This window comes from Mirounga angustirostris, unplaced genomic scaffold, assembly GCF_029215605.1.
Source record: "Mirounga angustirostris isolate CCGP_5_RB_7025 unplaced genomic scaffold, mMirAng1.0.hap1 SCAF_7, whole genome shotgun sequence".
Taxonomy (NCBI): Eukaryota; Metazoa; Chordata; class Mammalia; order Carnivora; family Phocidae; genus Mirounga; species Mirounga angustirostris.
The window spans coordinates 118,168,206-118,190,565 of record NW_026991715.1 but is presented as its reverse complement, the minus strand read 5'-3'; the positions used below and the strand labels follow the sequence as shown (position 1 = coordinate 118,190,565).

At 39.1% G+C, this 22,360-nt stretch overlaps 3 pseudogenes; 1 reads left to right on the top strand and 2 right to left on the bottom strand.

The window, feature by feature from the left end:
* On the top strand, positions 1-7,254 carry LOC123835614 (rhomboid domain-containing protein 3-like; annotated as a pseudogene).
* A 6,572-nt stretch (positions 7,255-13,826) lies between these two features.
* Positions 13,827-14,780, bottom strand: LOC123853222 (heterogeneous nuclear ribonucleoprotein A1-like; annotated as a pseudogene).
* Positions 14,781-21,669: 6,889 nt separating this feature from the next.
* Positions 21,670-22,060, bottom strand: LOC123853211 (large ribosomal subunit protein uL23-like; annotated as a pseudogene).
* Between the last annotated feature and the right edge of the window lie 300 nt (positions 22,061-22,360).

Below are 22,360 nucleotides of genomic sequence, written 5' to 3'. Positions count from 1 at the left end.
ATGCCAGAGCATCCCCCCCACCCACCCCTACTGTCCCCAGCGCTGCCTCTTGCCTCCTCCATCCTGATGCTGCTGCTGAGCAACCTGTGACTGGTGGGGACTGGCCCCAGCCTCACCCAGGCCTCAGAGCTGCCGCTGGACCCTTGACAGGCTCACTGGCTGCCAACCCATGCCCAGGGCTACATGGCCCGACCTGGCCTGCTCCTGAGCCTGATGCTCCTGCCCACACTGGGCTGGTAGCAGGAGTGCTACCTGGGCACATTGCAGTTCCTGCTTGCCTCTGCCCTGCTCCCCCTGGCTGTGGGACTCAGGGTCTCCAGTGCAGCTGGGGGCTACGGCTCCATGCCTGTCCGCCCCCGGCCATGCTGGCAGGGCGGGGTTACCAGCCTAGACCTCCGCAGGGGGTACTATCACTGTGGCTGCTACCTACCGTAGCTGCTCCTCGCCTTGACACCACTGCTCAGCTCCGAGCCACCCCTCCTGCAGCTCTTCTGCAGCCTCCTGGCTGGCCTGGCCTACACAGCTGGGGCCTTCCGGTGGCTGGAGCTCTCTGAGCTGAAGCTGTAAGCACTGATGGAGGGCATCTTGTGCAGGGCCCTGGCAGGGCACTGGCCACTCCAACTCCTTCCTACCCCAGGTGGCCTGGCTGAGTTGCCTGCCTATTCCCCATCCTGTTGGAGCGAGGCCTCTTGCCCCTGGACTTCCTTACATGGCCTCCGGTCCCACAGCGAAGGCTCAGCCCAGCTCCCTCCAGGCCTGGGGTCTGGGTAGCAGATCTGCGAGGGTTCCTCTGAGGGGAGGCTGGCTTGGGCTTAGATGAGTAGGTGCTGCAGGAGGGGATCCAGGCCTCACTCGTGAGGGGCCAGCACAGCGTCCTGAGGCCACTATGGCTGCCTAAGTCCACTGTCTCCTGTCTGCAGCTGCAGCAGCTGGAACACATGGGCTCCCCGCAGAGCAAGCTGTGGTGGTATTGGCAGCCACAGGCCGCAGGGAGGGTGCTGTGTGTCACTGCTGGCTGGGGGGGTGGGGGGGTTGGGGGGGAGGTGGGCATGGATGTGACTCAGGAGAGGGGTTGCCCCCCTACCCCCCCAAGGGCCCCAGTTCTCCGCAGCACAGGCAAACCCTCAGGTGACAAGAGGCTTGGCCTGTGGTGAGTCGTCCATCCAAGCCTCAGCTCTGTCTGCTGAGAGTCACATTGTGGTACAGGAGAGCCCCCTTCCACACCGCACCCCGCCCTTGCACTGTTTAGAATAAAAACCAGTTTGCTTTTCCAAAAAAAAAAAAAGTATTGTCATATATATTATCTTCTAACTGGTCACCTTACTAAATTATTTTGTTCCTTTTAATAATTTTTTATTGACTTTCCAGGATTTTCTATGTAGAAAAATCACACAAATTGCAACTAATGGTGATTTTTTTTTTGTTTCTCCCTTTCTAATATTTATTTCTCTTATTTAAGTTCTTGTTTTATCACATTTGGCCCCACATTTTCATGTAATAATCATGGTACTTAATTTAAAACAACAGAATAAGCCAGACTCTGGTTAATTTTGGCAAAACAAAACAATAAAAATAGCTCAAGGAAAACTGGAGAACCATATTTAGAAAAGAGTGTGATATTAGTAGAGGAAAAGACAAATAGTTTAGTGAAGAATAGAGAGACAAAAGGAGACACACCTGTGCGTGAGAATATATATACGATATTTCAGAATAGTGAAGAAGAGAAAGATAATCCAATAAATTAGAGGCTAATGTGTTATACATTTTGATAGATATATTTAGATCCCTATCACACACCTCATATTAACTGATAAATTCCAAACTCATCAGAGTTCTAAAGATAAAACTATAAAATTGTGTAAAAGCTATAGAAGGATTTACAAATTATTTTAGGGATAGAAAAGGATGTTAGAAATAGAGAAAAGACTGACACTGTTGACTACTGTATAAAATTTTAAAGAAAATTTATACATGATGAAAGACAACATAAAATAAAAACAAAATACAGATTAGGAGAAAATATGTACAGTGTATCATCTATAAAGAGTTAATATCCTTAATATTAAAAGAGCACCAATATGTTGGGAAAATTGGACAGACACATGCAGAACAATGAAACAGTACCATTTCCTTACATGATACACAAAAATAGACTCAAAATGGATGAAAGACCTAAATGTGAGACAAGAATCCATCAAAATCCTAGAGAACACAGGCAGAACCTCTGTGACCTTGGCCGTAGCAACTTCTTGCTAGACACGTCTACAAAGGCAAGGGAAACAAAGACAAAAATGAACTGTTGGGACTTCATCAAGATAAAAAGCTTTTGCACAGAAAGGAAACAGTTGACAAAACCAAAAGACAACCGACAGAATGGGAGAAGATATTTGCAAATGATCTACCAGATAAAGAGGTAGCATCCAAAATCTATAAAGAACTTATCAAACTCAACACCCAAAGAACAAATGATCCAATCAAGAAATGGGCAGAAGACACGAACAGACATTTCTCCAAAGAAGACATCCAAATGGCCAACACACACATGAAAAAGTGCTCAACATCACTTGGCATCAGGGAAATACAAATCAAAACCACAATAAGATACCACCAGTCAGAATGGCTAAAATTAACAAGTCAGGAAATGAGAGATGTTGGCGAGGATGTGGAGAAAGAGGTACCCTCTTACATTGTTAGTGGGAATGCAAGCTGGGGCAGCCACTCTGGAAAACAGTATGGCAGTTCCTCAAAAAGTTGAAAATAGAGCTACCCTACGACCCAGTAATTGGACTACCGGGTATTTACCCCACTGCTCAGCTCCGAGCCACAAATGTAGTGATCCGAAGGATATGTGCACCCCGATGTTTATAGCAGCAATGTCCACAATAGCCAAACTGTGGAAAGAGCCAAGATGTCCATTGACAGATGAATGGATAGAGAAGATGTGGTATATATATAATGGAATATTACGTAGCCATCAAAAAATTGAAATCTTGTCATTTGCAACAATGTGGGATGAACTAGAGGGTATTATGCTAAGTGAAATAAGTCAATCAGAGAAAGACAATTATCATATGATTTCACTGGTATGTGGAATTTAAGAAACAAAACAGAGGATCATAGGGGAAGAGAGGAAAAAATAAAACAAGACAAAATCAGAGAGGGAGACAAACCATAAGAGACTCTTAATCATTGGAAACAAACTGAGGTTTGCTGGAGGGGGGAGGGGTGGGGGGAGGGGGTACCTGGGTGATGGACATTAAGGAGGGCATGTGATGTAATGAGCACTGGGTGTTATATAAGACTGATGACTCACTGACCTCTACCTCTGAAACCGATAATACATTATATATTAATTAATTGAATTTAAATTTTAAAAAATATTTTTTATACTTGATTAAGCATTGAAATACTGCTTTTAGACAAATGTTAGCTTAAATAAATTATTAAAATTCAAAAAAATAGAAACAATTGAATAAAAAAATAAAAATAAAAGAGCACCAATAAATCAGTATGAAAGATAAAGACCTCACTTTAAAAAAAAGTGGCATGGGATGCTTTTGGGACAATATATAAATGGATTAGGATTAGTCTTAAAAATCTGGTTAAGAAAGTAGAGTTTACTGCATTTTCTCAGCTTTCTTTGTATGTATCCAAATAATAAAGATCTCAGTTCATAGCTTCTGCAATGAATTTCTGCATGGACCAGAAATAAAAAGGACAGATAGAGCCATCAGCAAAGTCAATGGCATAGAGACAGCCTGAAAAGCAAGTTCATTCAGATCAGGGGGCCCTTGGAGACTCAGGTGTACAACAAGTTCTTCCAGAGTCTCAGCATCTTCCAGACCTTTGAGGGGACAAATTACATTCTCCATCTGTTTGTAGCCCAGCCAGGCCCCTTAGCCAAAGGAGAAGAGCTCTACTGTCTTAGGATGCTTTGAAAAAACATTTTAGAAATGCTGGTCCCTTTGGTGTTGAAGCAAATAAACAGGGCAGGTCAGGGCAATGGTGAGTCTGAGTGAGCGTGTCCCAACACACCAGCAAAGAGAATCTGGAAAGGTTTGTCACCATAGTGGAATCACGTAGGATGGTCAAAACACTGCTGCACTTGGAAGACAGTGTCGCGATCTCTAGGCCCCGGTGATATTCTCTCCAGGGCCTCCATAAACTGGGCAGAGATAGCTCCATAATATGCAGGACCCAGTGCAGAATGTAAGTGTGAAGTCCCTGTTCAAAAAGCAGGAAGACGTTCTGTTACAAGTACTAAACTATAAAGCTTTTTACCTTTCTTCTGTAGTCTTTCTCTTGACCTCTTTTATATTTCTCTAAGTAGAGAAAAAAAAATGTTAATTATTAGAAAGAATTTTACCATTCATCTTTATATTGTTCAATACCAGATTAGATGCAAATATAAGAATATGTAATTCATATGCAGAGTCACTGAAATTACACAATTCATATGTCATCATTTATACATACATGTTTTTGGTTCTTACCAAGTAAGTGAAAATATTGCACAAAAGTAACTTTGTTGTTTTTATTTTGCTTCTTGGTACATGCACATTCCACCAACACTCTACCTTCTACTTATTGGTGAGTAAAAAAGAACTGAAAGGAAAAGGATCTAAGGGTTCCCCTTTCTTCCTTCTATGTCATTTTCAGTGTAAGTATTGATTTAAAAGGTGAAGCATTCTTTCACCCAGCTTTTATTAATGGAGATTATTTGATGGTAATCTATCACATTTAAGAGATTATAATGTACATATAATAAATACATATTATATCTCAATATTTAATTATTTTCCTGAATACATGAGTCAAGAAATCTTAAAGAAACATATTAAGTTACCCTCAAAAGTTACTCATGGGCGCCTGGGTGGCTCAGTTGGTTAAGTGACTGCCTTCGGCTCAGGTCATGATCCTGGAGTCCCTGGATCAAGTCCCGCATCGGGCTCCCTGCTCAGCAGAAGTCTGCTTCTCCCTCTGACCCTCTTCCCTCTGGTGCTATCTCTCATTCTCTCTCTCAAATAAATAAATAAAATCTTTAAAAAAAAAAAGTTACTCATGAATAGAGTTAAATATACTGATGAATGATTCATGTCACATATAGGGGAGTACTAAAAAAACAGACATTTTGGATCCAGATATAGACACGTGCATGCACATGCATGCACACACACATTCATGTACTTATTCAACTTTTTCTCTAAAACTGAAAATAAATGCATTTTGGAAGACTAAATTCCTCATAGGTTGGCAGGGCAAAAATTCATCTTCAGTTTACAATTATTATGTGTATTATCTATAAAAAATACTGTCGTTTCTTTACAAAATATTTTGTTTTCAATAAAGATTATATAACATAATAAAACTTTAGAAACTGTAAAGATAACATATTTAAAGTTAAGCAAACATTTTACTTTAGAATATTGTCAGAAATTGTCCTATGAATATATAGCAAAAAAATTTTTAATTAGCCCCTATCTCACTCCATTTATTTATTTTTCAAGATTTTATTTTTTAAGTCATCTCTCTACCCAACATGGGGCTCGAACAACCTCAAGATCCAGAGTCGCATGCTCCACCAACTGAGCCAGCCAGGCACCCCAGCCCAGCTTACTTTAAAAGCGATAATATTTGGCAATCTCTAGAGTACTTTCAAATAACTGCTTATGCCCACTGGTGACCCAACACTACCTGTGTTTCGTATTTCAACAAAGCCATTCCCTTTGAAGTGGAGGACGTGAGATCAGATATTGCTCCTCAAGGAACTGAAATTCTAGACACCTGGCCTTCAGTTTCACTGCTCTGTAATCCACTCAAGTTTATAAACAGGAAGAAAAGGTAACATCTATACACAAAGGAAGAGAAGAGTGGAAGAGAAGATAAACCCTTGCCAGTTAATTACTAAAGAATGACCTAGGTGGAATTCACTTTCTTCCATGATTTCAGCTATTCCACTAACTTTGTATACATTTCCAGTAGAATGAGTACTAGACTCACTTAGCATCTCTGCACTCAGGGGTATTGTGTACTTGACACCAAGAGCCAAATGTTTTTCTAAAATTTGAATTCCATCAACATTGTACTATATTATAGTGATTTCATACTATTAGAACACAGCTTTTAGTATTATTTCTTGTTCTCTATATAACATCTCCCATTGGTCATATAAAACACTTTAAAAGTATTTTGCCTATTTTGTTTGCGGGAAAGACTATTCAGAGATTCTCAGTTAACAAAATAGTAGTGCCCTCTTGGAATGGAAGCATATGATATGTCCTTAAAATACATAACTTCATTTTAAATCTCACACACACACACACACATACGCACACACATCTGTATAACTAGATGCAGATATCTAGATATACATACACACCTATACAGGTATGTACATAACATATATACTCAGATATATTATTTCAAACTCATATATATGACAAAATTTTTAGTTAAGTCTGTATCCCCAAAAATGTGGTTGGAAAAGTCAGAAATATTTGACTGGAAGTACAAATTCTTTATGAAAAAGCAAAATGTAATGTGTATTACTTTTTCAAATATGGAACTATACATACAACTTATAAGTTACCAGAACTTTTTGGATGTGAACTGACTAGTGTTGTTAGAATAACCACAGAATCCTGTCAAATAACAGTGACTGTTCCATTTAACTCTAATTTTCCCAGTCTAGGTTCGAACCTGAGCTTATTTCAATCCCTCTCATTCTCAAATCAAACTCTATACTAAAAAAAGACAAAAAATGCACTGTAGTTTGAAAACTGCATGTTAGTGAAGCAGTGGTTGATTTGTTAAAGTATTTTACTGGAAAATAATTTTAAACCACTGAAAATAAAGGTGTCTCAAAATATAGCCAATGCAAGAAAGTACAATTTTAACACTGCAACCAATTGTAGTTAATTTGGTTTAAAAATCAGGACTCTGGATATACAGTGTTCTCCTTTAACACTTCTATATTGTATTCAAGTCAGCATTGACTTAGAAATTTTTTATGACTTCAGATTTTATGTAGTTATTTTTCTTAGACATTTCTTATCTTTAAACTTTTGTTATGGAATAATTTGGAACAATATTCCAGGTGATTCTTGTTGTGAGAATAAGGTGAATGGACATGAGCTTCCAATTTTCAGGGTTTTGTTTTTCCCCCCTTAGGAGAGATTCTTTCTGCCATTACCGCCCATAATTTTCCAGCCTCGACAATTTGCTCTTTCTTACAAGCAACACTTGTTAATATAGTTCTTTCATGTATACCATTGAAATTATAAGCCTATAATCTAATTAATACAGAGGAGAAATTAATCAATAGAAATAGAATTTGGAAGTTCTTACTCTCAAAATTGTTCTAATTTCAAATAAAACCATTGAGGAACTCTGAAATTAAGATGTCAACATCTTTTCAAGGAAATGGTCAGTTTTTTGAACATGGGTCAACTCAGAAAATTTACTGGTGTTTGATTTACAGGTGACCCAAGGGGAGAGCAGTAAAATGTGATCCAGAGACAGAACCAGAACAGACATTTGCTGATGCAGTTCCAACGATAGGCATTACTAATATCCTAATAGTTGATCACTGGCTTACACTAGACTCACAGATGATTTTTTTGTGATTGTGTGTTCATTTGTTTGTCAACACATTACCTTATCCCTTAGATGATGGTTCTCAAACCTAGTTGCACATCACCATCAATTCTGGAAATGTCTCCAAATTCAGTTTTACAGTACCATTCAATTCAGTCCACTGAATCAGAATCTTTGAGAGGAAAACCTATAAATCTTTTCCTTCTGCCCATCCCTCTCCCCCTTTCTCCCTCCATTTTCCACTTCCCCACCCTACTTTCCTTCCTCTGTCTCTCTCCTGCCCTTCAAGCATATTACAGGAACAAAAACCATTGGTGCAAGATAGAAGAGAGAAACAAAATAAAAAAGAAGAAATAAGTGTCAAAAAATCCTTGTTTAAGTGAACAAAAGCAAATATTCAAATAGCTCTGAGTTTCTTTTTCAACTGAAAAACATGACAGTTTATCCAGCTCATTTAAAAGTTATACCAAACTATTCAGGGGCGCCTGGGTGGCTCAGTTGTTAAGCATCTGCCTTTGGCTCAGGTCATGATCCCAGGATCCTGGGATCAAGCCCCTGCATCGGGGTTCCCTGCTCAACGGGAAGCCTGCTTCTCCCTCTCCCACTCCCCCTGCTTGTGTTCCCTCTCTTGCTGTGTCTCTCTCTGTCAAATAAATAAAATCTTTAAAAAAAAAAGTTATACCAAACTATTCAAAACCAAATGTAAGACCAGAAAAGGCAACCCCCCATTTTATGCCTTTTAAATAAAGACATTTCTTTCAAGAATCAGTGGTCCCCACTTTCATTTTCCTGTTGTATGTTATTGAAACTTCTGGAGATGCTTCAGCAGAAGGCCTAGTCTGATCATTGGCTTATTTGCCTATTTATGTTTCTGTAATATAAATTCCTTACAGGAAATTTGACAGTACTAAGCTTATCCCTAATTTTGTTCAATTTACCCTGCCCCTTAATTGCTTCTACTGCTTAAAACACCTTTTCCCACCTTATTCATTTCTTGAATTCCTATTTGTCCTTCTAAATGAAATTGGAACATTCAGTAGATAATTTAATTACTGAGTGTCTATTTAGTACCAAGTATTGTGATTTGAGCAGAAAATACAAATGGAATTAGTCTTTGTCCCTTCACCAAGGATATTACTGTCTAGCTGTTGAGAGTGATAATAAACAATTATAGCCAGTATGATAAGAATGATGCTAAGAACACTTTGTTAACACAGCAAAGCGACATACGAATTGAGCTAGAAGACCATACTAGGGTGAAGCTAATAGTAATATGTGTCTGGACTCTGTTTTTGAAACTCTCCTAATATTTTTATAATTTGAATGGAAACATAGAAAATATTCTCAGCAAGACTTGAGGGAAAGAAACACAGCAGGTGGGAAATGTAGTATGCTAGACAGCTGAACCAAGATCCAAATGAATGTCAACAGTCTAGGTTGATGGTCTAAAATCCATGTAATCAAATTGAACAAGGGAAACATACAGTATGGGATGGAAGATGCCTATCTAGATAATATTTTTTAACAAAAGATACACAGATTTAAGAAAATAATTTTTATAAGTCATCACTGTCATATGGTGGTCTAATTTTATGCCATTTATTTAAAGTCCAAAAATGTACAAAATTAAATGATGTATACATTAGAACGTTAAGAAAAGCAAAGGAATGATAAGCATAAAATTCAGAATAATGGTTACCTAAGAGAGAGAGTGGTTACCTGAGAGAGAGAGCAATGCAAATGCAGTATTGATGGGAGCAAAAGGCCACCAGCATCAAGTGGATCAGTAATGTCTTCTTCATAAATCAGTATATCAGTGTGTGCATATGTCTGTGTGTGAATTATTTCAAAATTAAATTTGAATACAAAAAAACCTTTGGGGTGCCTGGGTGGCTCAGTTGGTTAAGCATCCAACTCTTGGTTTCAACTCAGGTCATGATCTCAGGGTTGTGAGCTCCAGCCCTGCATCCGGCCATGCACTCAGCGGGCAGTCTGCTTAAAGATTCTCCCTCTCGGGCGCCTGGGTGGCTCAGTTGGTTAAGCTACTGCCTTCGGCTCAGGTCATGATCCTGGAGTCCCGGGATCGAGTCCCGCATCGGGCTCGCTGCTTGGCAGGGAGTCTGCTTCTCCCTCTGACTCTCCTCCCTCTCATGCTCTCTGTCTCTCATTCTCTCTCTCTCTCAAATAAATAAATAAAATCTAAAAAAAGAAAAAGAAAGATTCTCCCTCTGCCCCTCCCCCCACCTCTATAAATAAGTAAGTAAACAAACAAAAAATTTTGAAAAGAAAATAATAAAAACTTAAATAGACAGTAATTGTATCCATTCAACCAGAAAAGCAGAATCACTAGGAGGCACATATATATAATTTGCTACAGAGAACTGGGCAATTGTGGGAGCCAGTTAAGCACCTTTGGCAAGGTGAGTTTGGCTGCTTCTAATGCTGGAGCATGAAGCACACTAGGCAGGCAGTCAAGAAGGGAAGATGGATGTAAAGTGGAGGAGACCAAGGGACAGCCGGAACCCATAAGCACAAGCCAGAACCCGGAGTGGACAGACTGAAACCATGTTACACTTTTTGCCTTGGATCTTGTTGACAAGGGTATCCTGCAAAAAGTCCAGGGTCCTTCGTCACAGAGCTAACAAACCTCTTTCAAGTCACTCATCACTGGCTGTTCCCCTAAGTATACAGGATGCACAGGTTAATAACTTCTGTTTTTCCCTTGTTATTCTGTCTTTTGTTAGTCTAATGTCTAGGGCCCCAGTCAATGAAACTAAGACAGGGAGGGGGAAAACAGTTTCCACCCCTATGCAGGCACACCTGGGACATATTGAGGGTTTCACGGCAGACCACCTCGATAAAGCAAGTAAATGAATTTTTTTTTGCTTTCTCAGTGCATATAAAATTATGTTTACACTATACCGTATCTATTAAGTGTGCAATAGCATTCTGTCTTAAAAAATGTATATGCCTTAATTTAAAAATACTCTATTGTTAAACAACAACAACAAAAAAGCTAACCATCCTCTGAGTTTTCAGGGAGTCATAATCAGTGATCACAGATCACCATAACAAATTTTTCAATTTGTTTTTCAAAATCTTCATTATAATAATGAAAAAGTGAAATATTATGAGAATCACCAAAATGTGACACAGAGATATGAAGTGAGCAAATGCTGTTGGATCTGTTGGATAGACTTGCTGGACACAAAGGTTTCCACAAACCTTCAGTTTATAAAAACTGCAATATCTGCAAAGCACAATGAAGCGAAGCCCAATAAAGCAAGTTTTACCTGTACTCTGCAAATTGTATGTTGGGAGCACAGGTGTCTTGAATTTAACTAAAAGATTGCATTCTGTCAGTCTGGTTGTTTTTTACTTTTTTCAGTCAACATTATTTTTAAAATCTGTCCATGTTCTTCAAATGCATCTAGCTCAATGCTTCTATCCGCGACACTAGTATTCCTAGTCTCCTGTACCATCTTTCTTATTCATCCTCTTGGCAAGAACAGCAAGGTTTAACTTATTTCTTGCTTTCGAAACAATGCAGTAATGGACACATGTCTTCATATCTGTTACCTTATGGATCTGTATAGAAGGTTCTCTGGGAAACACCCAGGCGTGGAATCACCAGGGCATAAGTTATACATGGTTTTAGGGTTTGTTTGTTAAATTTTTTTTTTAATTGAAATACAATTAACATACAAATTGTACACAGTAATTCTACTCTATAAAGTCACCTTGCTCTCTGCAGTGGTTACACATTTATACCCCCTTTCCCACTGCTTTACCAGTACTTGATGGTGTCCAGCTCTCAACACTTTGCCAAACTAATGGGAGTAAAGTCCTATCTCATGGTTAATTTCATTTGCCTGTCTTTGCTTATAAGGGAAACTGAGCAACTCTCCCCAGAGTTCTTAGCCAGGTAGTTTTCTCTGGGTGGAAATTGCCTATTATTCTTCATTGCCCCTTTTTTTAAACTGGATTTCCTATCTTTTCCATCTTGATTTTTAGGAATTCCTGGCATATTCTAGATGCCGACCCCTTGTTTATTTTACTCATTGCAAATATCTTCTCCCAGATTATCAACCATTTATTAACTTTGTCATTTTTGTCCATTAAAGTAGCTTTTTAATTTACTGTAGTTAAATCCTTATTCTCTCCCTGTTTCTCTCTCTCTCTGTCTCTCTTTTTTTTCTTTCCTTTGTGGTTTGTCCTCCTAGAGTTTTAATCAATATGATTTTCCACTACTCCAAGGTAACACATATATTCTCCTAAATTTTTTTCGTTCTGTAATTTTACTTTTTATTATCATGTTTACTGTTTCTGGAGTATCTTATTTATGATATAAGTTATGGCTCCAATGTAATTTTTTGGATTTCTATCATTTTCCCAATGCCATCTACCAGACAATCCGACTTTTCTGCACTCACCCTTACAGTTCAGCTATACCATACAACACATTTATATATGTGCTTATAATAGTGTGTGCATATATATATTCCTGAGCTCTGCTTTATGCTTTATAATTTATTTGTGATAACTACCACAATTTTTATTATTAGTAATATGGCTTTGTACTATGTCATACCTAGCAGGATGTGTTTTTATTCTTTTCTTTCTTAAAAATAAAAATGCCTGAAGCATTCATGAGCCTTTATTCTTCTGTATATGTTTTTAAATAAAATTACTAAGTTCTTCCAAAAATGTCTGATTGAATTTTGATTGAAAATAAAATAGCATCTCCTTGAAAATATTAATCATGCATATTTTAGACCCTTATTCTGTCCGGTCTATTAATCCTGCTGACTTTGATTTTCAGTTTGCTGCTTTTCTTTGATAGCAGTGAAATGACAGTCTCCTGATTTTTTCCTGGGCGCTGGTATTAGAGTATGAGCTACCTCAGCTAGTTATATGTGCCAAGGCAGGGGGCCAAATTCAGGTTCCACCTTGTGCTCAACTGGTGAATTTAGAAATGGGACGGAGTACAGAGAGCTTGTGTTTTTTTTGTTGTTGTTTGTTTGTTTTTGTTTTTTTTAGAGAGTTTGTGTCTTAACAATCAAGACTCACCCATTCTATTTTAATTTGCACCCCTCCTCCTCATGGCACAAATGTGGCTGAAGGACAAGCTGGGGCCTCTGGTCTCCTGTTGGGTTAATGCAGCTCCTCTTTCATTGTGGGCTTAACCTCCCCTTTATACTGTTAATAATGATACCATCACAGGTCCTGCTTGTTAGTTTAGATGACTCAGAAAACTTCATAGTGTTGGCATTTTGCAGCATTAATAAAACACACTTTTAGACTTTTGTTTTCCAATGTGTGTATATGAGACCACCCACAAAATTCCTAGTTTGTCAGGTAACACAGTAGAAGCAAGTTAGAACATTTATCTTGCTTTCTCTCACAGTTCAGAGGATGATTATACACACTTTTATTTTAATAGAGTATACCCAAATGAAAGAGACTGTCATCCATGGAAAGAGGTTGAGATTCCATGTAAAGACTTTGAGGTCAAATTGTCTGGATTTGAATCCAGTGCTACCTTTCACTTATTATATAACCTTGAACAAGTTATTTAACCCATTTCCCCATTTACAAAATGGAAATTTTAAAAATTGGGCAGCACATAGTAGGCACTTTATAAATATTAACTCTTGTTATTATTACAGTTGTTTTCAGAGGTTCCAAGAGCTTGAAAATTCTGACTCTAGAAACCTGCCCGCTCTTATTCTCCTTTTCCCCATTTTCTGCCCTCTAGTGGTAATTTCAAACATGACTTCTTTGTTTGATTTTAAAGGAAATTCTTGTTCCTGCATATATAAACCCACTTTGTTTCCCTAGTCTTATTAAGTCCAAATTGGTTTATTTTTATTTTTTTATTATTATTATTTTTAAAAGACACATTTATTCAGCATCATGATTAGACTATTACATTTAGCAATCAACAACATGGGTGCAAAAAAAAAAATCTACATTAAAACCCTTTGTTGGAATGCTTTACACTTTCCACAGAACAGAAACTAAAATAACCTGTTATACAATTAGTCACAAATACAGTCCTCGAGTTCTTTGCCCATACACATGAGTATTGTCTAAAACATGTCTTCTTTGTAGCAGCGAGGCCCTGCCACCACTGTGCTTGGCTGAGTTCACAAATCTGCTGTAACCTGTAGCTTCCCTGTCACTTCTCTGGCTCTCCTCTCCTGCTAAACTTTGTTTCCTGGCAGTGATTAGAACCTTCTGCCGCTGCCGTAGCTCCTGCAGCTGCTGGAACCACCACAGCCACCTTGGTTTCCTGGTTTGGCAAAGTATTGGCCTCCACCACCATAGGGGCCGGAGCTTCTGCCTCCAAAATTCCTTCTTTCGTGGGTCCAAAATTTGAGGATTGATTGTTGATAAAATCATTAGAGCTTCCGCCACCTCCAAAGTTGCTTCCATCATTACCAAATCCGTTATAGCCATCCCCACTGCCACCATAGCCACCACCACCTCGACTGCCACCAAGGCCCCCTTGACCGTGGAAGTTCCCTCCACGACCAAAGTTGTCATTCCCACCAAAACCACCTCCATGACCACCACCAAGTTTCCAGAACCACTTCGACCTCTTTGGCTGGATGAGGCACTAGCCATCTCTTGCTTAGATAGGGCTTTCCTTACTTCACAGTTGTGGCCATTCACAGTATGGGATTTTTGAAGGACAATCCTGTCTACAGAGTCATGGTCATCAAATCTTACAAAAGCAAAACCTCTGTTTTTGCAACTGCCTTGGTCAGTCATGATCTCGATCACTTCAATTTTCCCATACTGTTCAAAATAATCTGTTAGGTGATGTTCTTCAGTGTCTTCTTTAATGCCACCAACAAAAATCTTTTTCACAGTTAAGTGGGCACCAGGTCTTTGAGAATCTTCTCTTGAGACAGCCCTCTTTGGTTCCACAGCTCTTCCGTCCACCTTGTGTGGCCTTGCATTCATGGCTGCATCCACCTCCTCCACAGTGGCATACGTGACAAACCCAAAGCCTCTGTAGTGCTTGGTGTTTGGATCTCTCGTTACCACACAGTCCATAAGCGTTTCCCATTGCTCAAAATGGCTCCTCAGATTCTCATTGGTGGTTTCAAAGCTCAAACCTCCGATGAAGAGCTTCCGCAGCTATTCAGGTTCTTTGGAGATTCTGACTTAGACATGACAGCAGTGGGAGGGGAGACTTTAATGATGCTTACTCAGCGGCATCCATGGGCAGAAAGGACTGTTTCTTTGTTTTGGGGTTTTTTTTTTTTATTTTTTATTTTATTTTATTTTATTTTTTTAGATTTATTTATTTATTTATTTGAGAGAGAAAGAATGAGAGACAGAGAGCGTGAGAGGGAAGAGGATCATAGGGAGAAGAGGACTCCCTGCGCTGAGCAGGGAGCCTGATGTGGGACTCGATCCTGGGACTCCAGGATCATGACCTGAGCTGAAGGCAGTCGCTTAACCAACTGAGCCACCCAGGTGCCCCTGTTTTTTGGGTTTTTTAAAGATTTTATTTATTTATTATATATAGAGAGAGCAAGCACAAGCAGGGGGAGCAGCAGGCCTAGGGAGAAGCAGGTTCCCTGCTGAGTAAGGAGCCCAATGCGGGCCTCTCTCTCAGGACTCTGGGATCATGACCTGAGCTGAAGGCAGACGCTTAACCGACTGAGCAACCCAGGCATCCCTAAGCCCAAAACTGTTTTAAGTCCAATCTTATATATGTATGATTGCATGCAATTTGCAACCAATTTTTTAAATGAATTTGATAAGAAATAATTTGGGGATTGTTTTCCAATGCCTATTTATATTCATCTCTCTAAGAAAGCTCCCCAAAAGCAATCCCTTTCTCTAGAAACAAGAGCTCTTCCTTTACCTGACCTTACCTGTGAGATCCCACCCATTTGACGCACTGTAAATTTTTATATTAAAGGCATTACTTTCCCTGCTTCCTGAAAAGTAAGCATTTACTTCCAAAAATAACAGTGCTCCAAAAATAGAATGGTAGCATCCATAAGCTACTGAAATATTTAATCAAAGGATGATAAAAATACTTAGTTGAAGCTATTTGTTGCCTTGAAAAATCTGTCACTTTCTTCCATTCCTTTTAACACAGCCTCCTTTCCAATATCCTTACTGTCAATCTGAATTTAGAGATAAAACAGATTACTCCTTTTTCCCCAGCTTTACTGAGATAGAATCAACATATTAACTAGGTGTAAGTTTAAGATATGTACATGGTGATTTGATATACATATACATTGTGAAATGATTAGCATACTAGTGTTAGTTAACATTTTTATCGTCTCACACAATTACCATTTTTGTATGTGTGGTGAGAACATTTAAGATCTACTCTCTTAGTAATTTTCAAGTATACAATACAGTCTTGCTACTGTTGTCATTGAGCTATACATTAGGTCCCGAGAACTTATTCATCCTATAACTGCAAGTTTGTACTCATTGGCCAACATCTCCCCATTTCCTCTTTCTCCCAGTATCAGAATATAAGAAATAGCAAAAACCTAACTGGAATTCCTCTTTTTCTTTTTTTAAAGACTTTTAGGGCAGTTTGGGGTTCACAGAAAGACTGAGAGGGAGGTACAGAGATTTCTCATATATTCTTGGCCCCCACATATGCATAGACCCCCCCAACTGGCATTCTTAACAACAGACCTTTGGTGCTTTTACAACATAGCTCTTTATATTGAGTTTTAAAATATCACCTTGGACCCTACACTTTTAGCAACTAGACATATCATAAAGAGGGATATATTAAATTGAGTTATCTGAAAGACCTTGTATTTTTATTTACAGACCAAGAAATAGAGTTAGAAAGGAGAATCGAAGAACTATACTAAGTAATAAACCACATGATTTAGTAAGTGGATCAAATGTACAAAAAATGATCTTGAATTGCTTAATTTGTCCATACATTATTTTGTCCTTGATCAGGATACAACTATAAATATAAGAGAAAGAAAGAAACTCCTGGCTTAACAAGTCTGTTCAGTTTGACTGATAACATTTATTTCATGCTCCCTAAAACTTCTTTCTCTGAGCTTGGAGTGGAAAAATGCTTACCATAAAGAAAATTTTATTACCTTCATTTCTAAGTTAGTGAAATGATGAACACATGTCCTTCTGATGTCAGAAATGTAAGATGTAAGATCATAATCATTACCATAGACTTAGAAGGATAAGAGCAGAATAACGGGAGAGACTGACTGCTCACTTCAGAAGAAAGCTAGGAGACTCACTCTAGAAGTGGCCAACAATGACTTTTCAGGAATATTCATAAACTGTTCATAAGTAGCTATTGTTGGGCAGTAAATAGCATCAGTGTTAGAAATGAATGCCTTGGTGCCAATTCATATCAACATGCTCTCCGTTCCAAACTCTACATGTATAATCAGTATAAGCTAATATAGCTGTGTTAAATTTATATTATATATCAAGGTTTATTTTTTTTAAAGTTATCTCTGCCCAAGGTGGAGCTTGAACTCATGATCCTTGAGATCAAGAGTCACTCGCGCTACCGACTGAGCCAGCCAGATGCTCCAATATTATATACTGAGGCTTGGGGCGCCTGGTTGGCTCAGTTGATTAATTGGTGGACTGGTGATCTCAGCTCAGGTCATTATCTCATGGGTCGTGAGATGGAGGCCTGCATCTGGCTTCACTCTCAGCGGGAGTCGGCTTGAGCTTCTCTCCCTCTTTCCCTCCCCCCTACTTGTGCACTCTCTCTCTAAAATAAATGAACAACTCTTTAAATAAATAAATATGCCAAGGCTTATTTAATTACATCTAATTTGCTTCAATTCTATTGGATGGAGACGTTAGCAAAGGCAAAATAAAAATTAAAAAGAGATTCTAGAAGTACTCAAAGAAGTGACAAGGGTTCCCTCCTTGACCAAACTCTAGCCAGATTCCTCTGAGCCCTCTTCTTGACAAGCCTCAGCCTTGGCCTCTAAAGACTTTTTTTTCACCTTAAGTTTTAATTTTAATTCCAGTTTCGGGTGTACAATGTAGCGATTCAACACTTCCTTACAACCCTGTGCGCTCATCCCCAGTGCCCTCCTTCATCCCCAACCCCTATTTCACCCATCCCCCCACGCCCCTGCCCTTTGGTAACCACCAAGCCTAGAAAGGCTTGAACAAACATTAGCACAGTTTCTAAAAGCTCAAGGCCACATCCCTAGGATGACTCTAGCACCCCCTTAAAGCCGGACTAAGAAAACTGAAAGCGGCCCAAAGAATTTGCTGTTTGTTCCAGCCAACACCTGAAGGGGGAGCTCCTGTCTCCCCGCCTCTGTCGGAGGCTTGGCGCTTCGCCTCCGTCAGCGTGCCAGTCAGCAAACCCAGGTGGGTTTCACAAGGAATAACCCTTCCGGCGCACTCTGTAATTTTCCACTTCCCTGACTCTGCTGCGCCCATGTTCACTCTCTTCCCGATTCACTCCTTCTTCTTCCGTACAAATCCAAGTTGGGTTCGTTCACACTGGATCTCTCCTCTATGCGGTAGCGCATTGCTGATTAGAATTTTCCTTACCACTCTGCCAGTGCCCGGGTTGGTTTCTCTCCGACAGAAGAAGTGGAAGAAACAGAAAAAATAAGAAGGGGGAAAGGCCCAACCTAATCAAAATAATAAAACTAAAAGGAAATATGTGAGCTCACCAATTGTTTTATTAATGCTTATTACAGGAAGGCATAATGTTAAGTAAAAGAGACAAAAGAGTGAACAAAAGGTTTCTCCTAGTAAGAAACAGCAGCACGACGGGCCGCCCGCTTAAAAATAAAATGGTGTGTGAGTACCGCGAAGGGGTCAAGATAGGGTTCCTCAGAGAACGCGCCTTGCAGACTGCGTTAGGATTTACAAGTGGGAATAACATCTAAGATGACTTCCGAAGGGCAAGCGGGAGTTGGGCAGAGGAAGAGCGGAGAAAAGAGGGGTTTAGACGGAGCAGGAAGCATGTGCAAAGGACGGGCAGTAAGAAACGAATGCGCAAGCGCAAGAGCATGGGCAGGTTCAAGGAGCGGCAAGAACTGGATCACAGCTGGAGAGCGGCTGGTTACTGGGTCAGGGAGGAGAAGGATGGAGGAATCCAGGACGAAGGAGGAAGGCCGGAGCCAGAGTCTAAAAGGTCCTGGGTGGGCGAGCACGGGCTTGTTTGTACCTTCTCACACAGGGAGGGAGGGGAAGAGATCGGAGTTTCCAGTAAGGGTTCACGCGGCTTTTTTTGTGGCATATGGACTGGAATAAGTAAGACAAGAGATGGGAAAAAATGGATTCACTCGGGAGTTATTTAGGAGACAGAATATACAGGAACGGGGGATTACTTAGCTGTGGCGTAGAAGGGACAGAAGGGAAGAAGCTGAAGTTGAAATTCCCACGTGGGGCGGGGCAGTTCAGTGAGTGGTGCAGCCACGCTTCTAAAAATAAGAAACGCAAGGGGCAGGGGGTGGGGGGCGGCGCCTGACTGGCTCAGCTGACAAGAGTGTGAAACTCTGGACTTCCGAGTCGTGAGTTCGAGCCCCACGGCGGGCGTACAGATTACTTAAAAAAATAAGATTAGATAAAATGAGATAAAATAAGATAAGAAACTAGAAGGAGAGCTGGTTTGTTGGAATAATGCGGGCAGGTGTATTCCCTGACTAAAGATCCACTCCACCTTTACTTGCAAATGAGGAAACTGAGATCTTTGTTTTAATTGAATAAAAAAGCACCACACTAAGATCTTACTGCGTATGAGGTTTTAGTCAATTAATTTACCAGAGGATAGGAGATAAAGTATAAATCAAAATACACAATACAATTATTGCAACTACATTTCCTCTACACGAGACACAGATGATGAAAAGGAGGGAGGGACTGTACTAAAGAGGAATAAAAACAAAGAAACAAAGACAAGAGACTCACTCTATGAAGAAGGCAGATAAAGATATCCAAGAAGTTGGATAATCAAGAAGTTAAAAGATAAATAGGTAAGAAATGGACATTAGAATTTTTCTTTTTATTGTTCTTCAGGAACTATGTTTAAAAAAAGATTTAGCAAGATAACCAGTAGGAAATACCAGACCTCAAACATCTAACCACCAGACATACTCATGAAGTTTTTACTTTAATTTTTAAAAAATTTTGCACTTCTCTGTACTTTAATTGAATGTTTCAGTCATTTACACTCTTGAACATATTTTACATGGTCGATAATTCTGGAGGAGGAAAAATCTTTACTTTTTCCACCCAGGTGAAAAATGTATGTGCTGAAACCTGCAAATTTATACAAAAGATGGGCAATGAGGAACTTCTAAAATTTGTTGCTTTCTTCCTCTCTGCTCTGAAACCACACAATTTCAAAAACTTTTTTTTTGTTCTTACCACAAAAGTGCGTAAGTTCTATAAAAGACAATTGGCATTCTAGTTGTTGAAAATCCTCTTAAATTTTTGGTGTTAAGTATGACATGTTTTATATTTAAAAGTTAACAGAGGTTCTGTTCTTAAGGAAGTTCTATAATGCCAAAAAAAAAAAAAAAAAAGTTTTACTTAAGTAAGATCTCTGATCCCAATAACTGGTACTGATTTAAAAAATGTATATTGTTGGGACACCTGGGTGGCTCAGTTGGTTAAGCGGCTGCCTTCGGCCCAGGTCATGATCCCAGGGTCCTGGGATCGAGTCCCACATCGGGCTCCTTGCTCAGCGGGGAACCTGCTTCTCCCTCTCTCTCCCTCTGCTTGTGCTCTCTCTGTCAAATAAATAAAATCTTTAAAAAAAAAATGTATATTGTTTTAGATATATTTAGAAACACCTGATCCTTATCTGATTCTTAGTATTACCTGTAAGGTTTAGATAGTGTAGCAAAATTTCACAAATTAAGATTTCACTCAAGTCCTGTCTTCTAATACAAATCTGCCTGAATAGATCCTGTTGAATTTTTCTTATGCACTATTTTGTTATTTACTCATCCACAAATTTTTTATCTTTTCCCACGGGCTGGAGACTATTTTAAATGCTAAAGATATAAGGCAAGCACAACCAGAAAGAACCTTCACTTTATGGAGCTTGTGTTCAGTCCAGTGTCTGAAGGAAGAACTACAGAATGAAAGTGCAAAGGACATGGGAAGCTACGTAAGTCGAGGCCTCAGTGCCATAGTCTTCATAGAGAAGAAAGAAAATGCTAATCGTAATCATACTGTAATCTGTTGTTTCCCTCAAAAAGGGCACCTTTGCTTCAAATTTTATTACCGTCGAAGTACAAAAATGCCATTAGAAAGAAAATACCTGAGATCAAGATGGGAATCTATATTAAACTTTACAAAATAGTAGGATGGAAATGATGGTATTTTAAGATTTCTAGTGAGTGATATTTCATTTTTTAATGCACATAATCTCAAGTACCTTCCAAGAAATTTGAATAATATACTATATATATTCATACCTTCATACACTCACCATAACTAAATGTCTATTCAGTGGGTTTTGTGACTGAATGTCCTAAAATATTTTTTCTCTCGAATTCAAATGAAATAGACTATTGTGATTTGGGCTTATATCAAATTTCCTGGTAAGTTTTTTTTTTTTTTATTTATTTTAAGTTTTTTAAGTTCTCATATATTGTCCCTCCCTGGAGTATAGCTTAATTATAGGGCTTTTAACCATTAAACTTTTCTCTCATTCTTTGGTTGGTTTTGGTTTGGCTTTTGTTTGTTTGTTTTTGCACTGAGATTTAAGAGTAGATTATATTTTATTTTATTATTTTATTTAATTAATTGATTGATTAATTAATTAATTTATTTATTTATTTATTTGCCTGAGAAAGAGTCCAAGCAGGGGGAGCAGTAGAGGGAGAGTGAGAAGCAGACTCTCTGCTGAGCAGGGAGCCCAATGCAGGACTTGATCCCAGGACCCCAGAATCATGACCTGAGCTGAAGGCAGACACTTAACCGACTGAGCCACCCAGGGGCCCCAAGAGTATATTGTGTGTGTGTGTGTATATATATATATATTTTTTTTTTTTTTTTTTTGGTGAAAAAATTTATCTTTCAATTTAGCCAGCTGGACTCAGTTTAGATGATTCCGATTTTGTTGGCAACATCGAAAGCATTATAGTCAGGAGCCAATTGAACATACGCCTTCTTCTCTCCATCAGGCCTGATCAAGGTGTTGACCTTGTGTGTTGTTGTCTTCTATTTTCTTCATAGCTGACTCGGTAGTCAGGGGGAACTTGATGATGGCATAGTGATCAAGCTTGTTTCTCCTAGGGGTGCTCTTTTGAGGATATTTGGGCTACCTTCACAGATGCAGTGTCTTGGGTTGTTGCAATGTAAGTGACGTGCGGATCTTCTCTTTTTTGTGACTGTGGATGCCTTTCAGCACCGCTTTCTTGGCCTTCAAAGTCTTTGCTTTGGCTTTGGCTTTGGGAGGGGCAGGGGCTTCCTTCTTAGCCTTCAGTGTCATCTTCGTAAAAGGGGAGTAGATTGTATTTTAAAAAGATACTGACAAGAAGCATCCCAAGGGGTTTCACTGTACCAAGTGTGACTGTTTTAGTCAGTCTTCTCCAGAGAAAAAGAACCAATAGAAGATACCTACATCTATCTATAGATGTACAAATCTAGATCTATATAAATATTAGTAAATTAAATAGATAATATACATCTAGATTTGTACATCTATAGAAATAGACTTATTATAAAGAATTGGCTCATGCAATTATGGGGCTGGAAAGTCCCAAGGTCTGCAGGGTGCATAAGCAGGTTA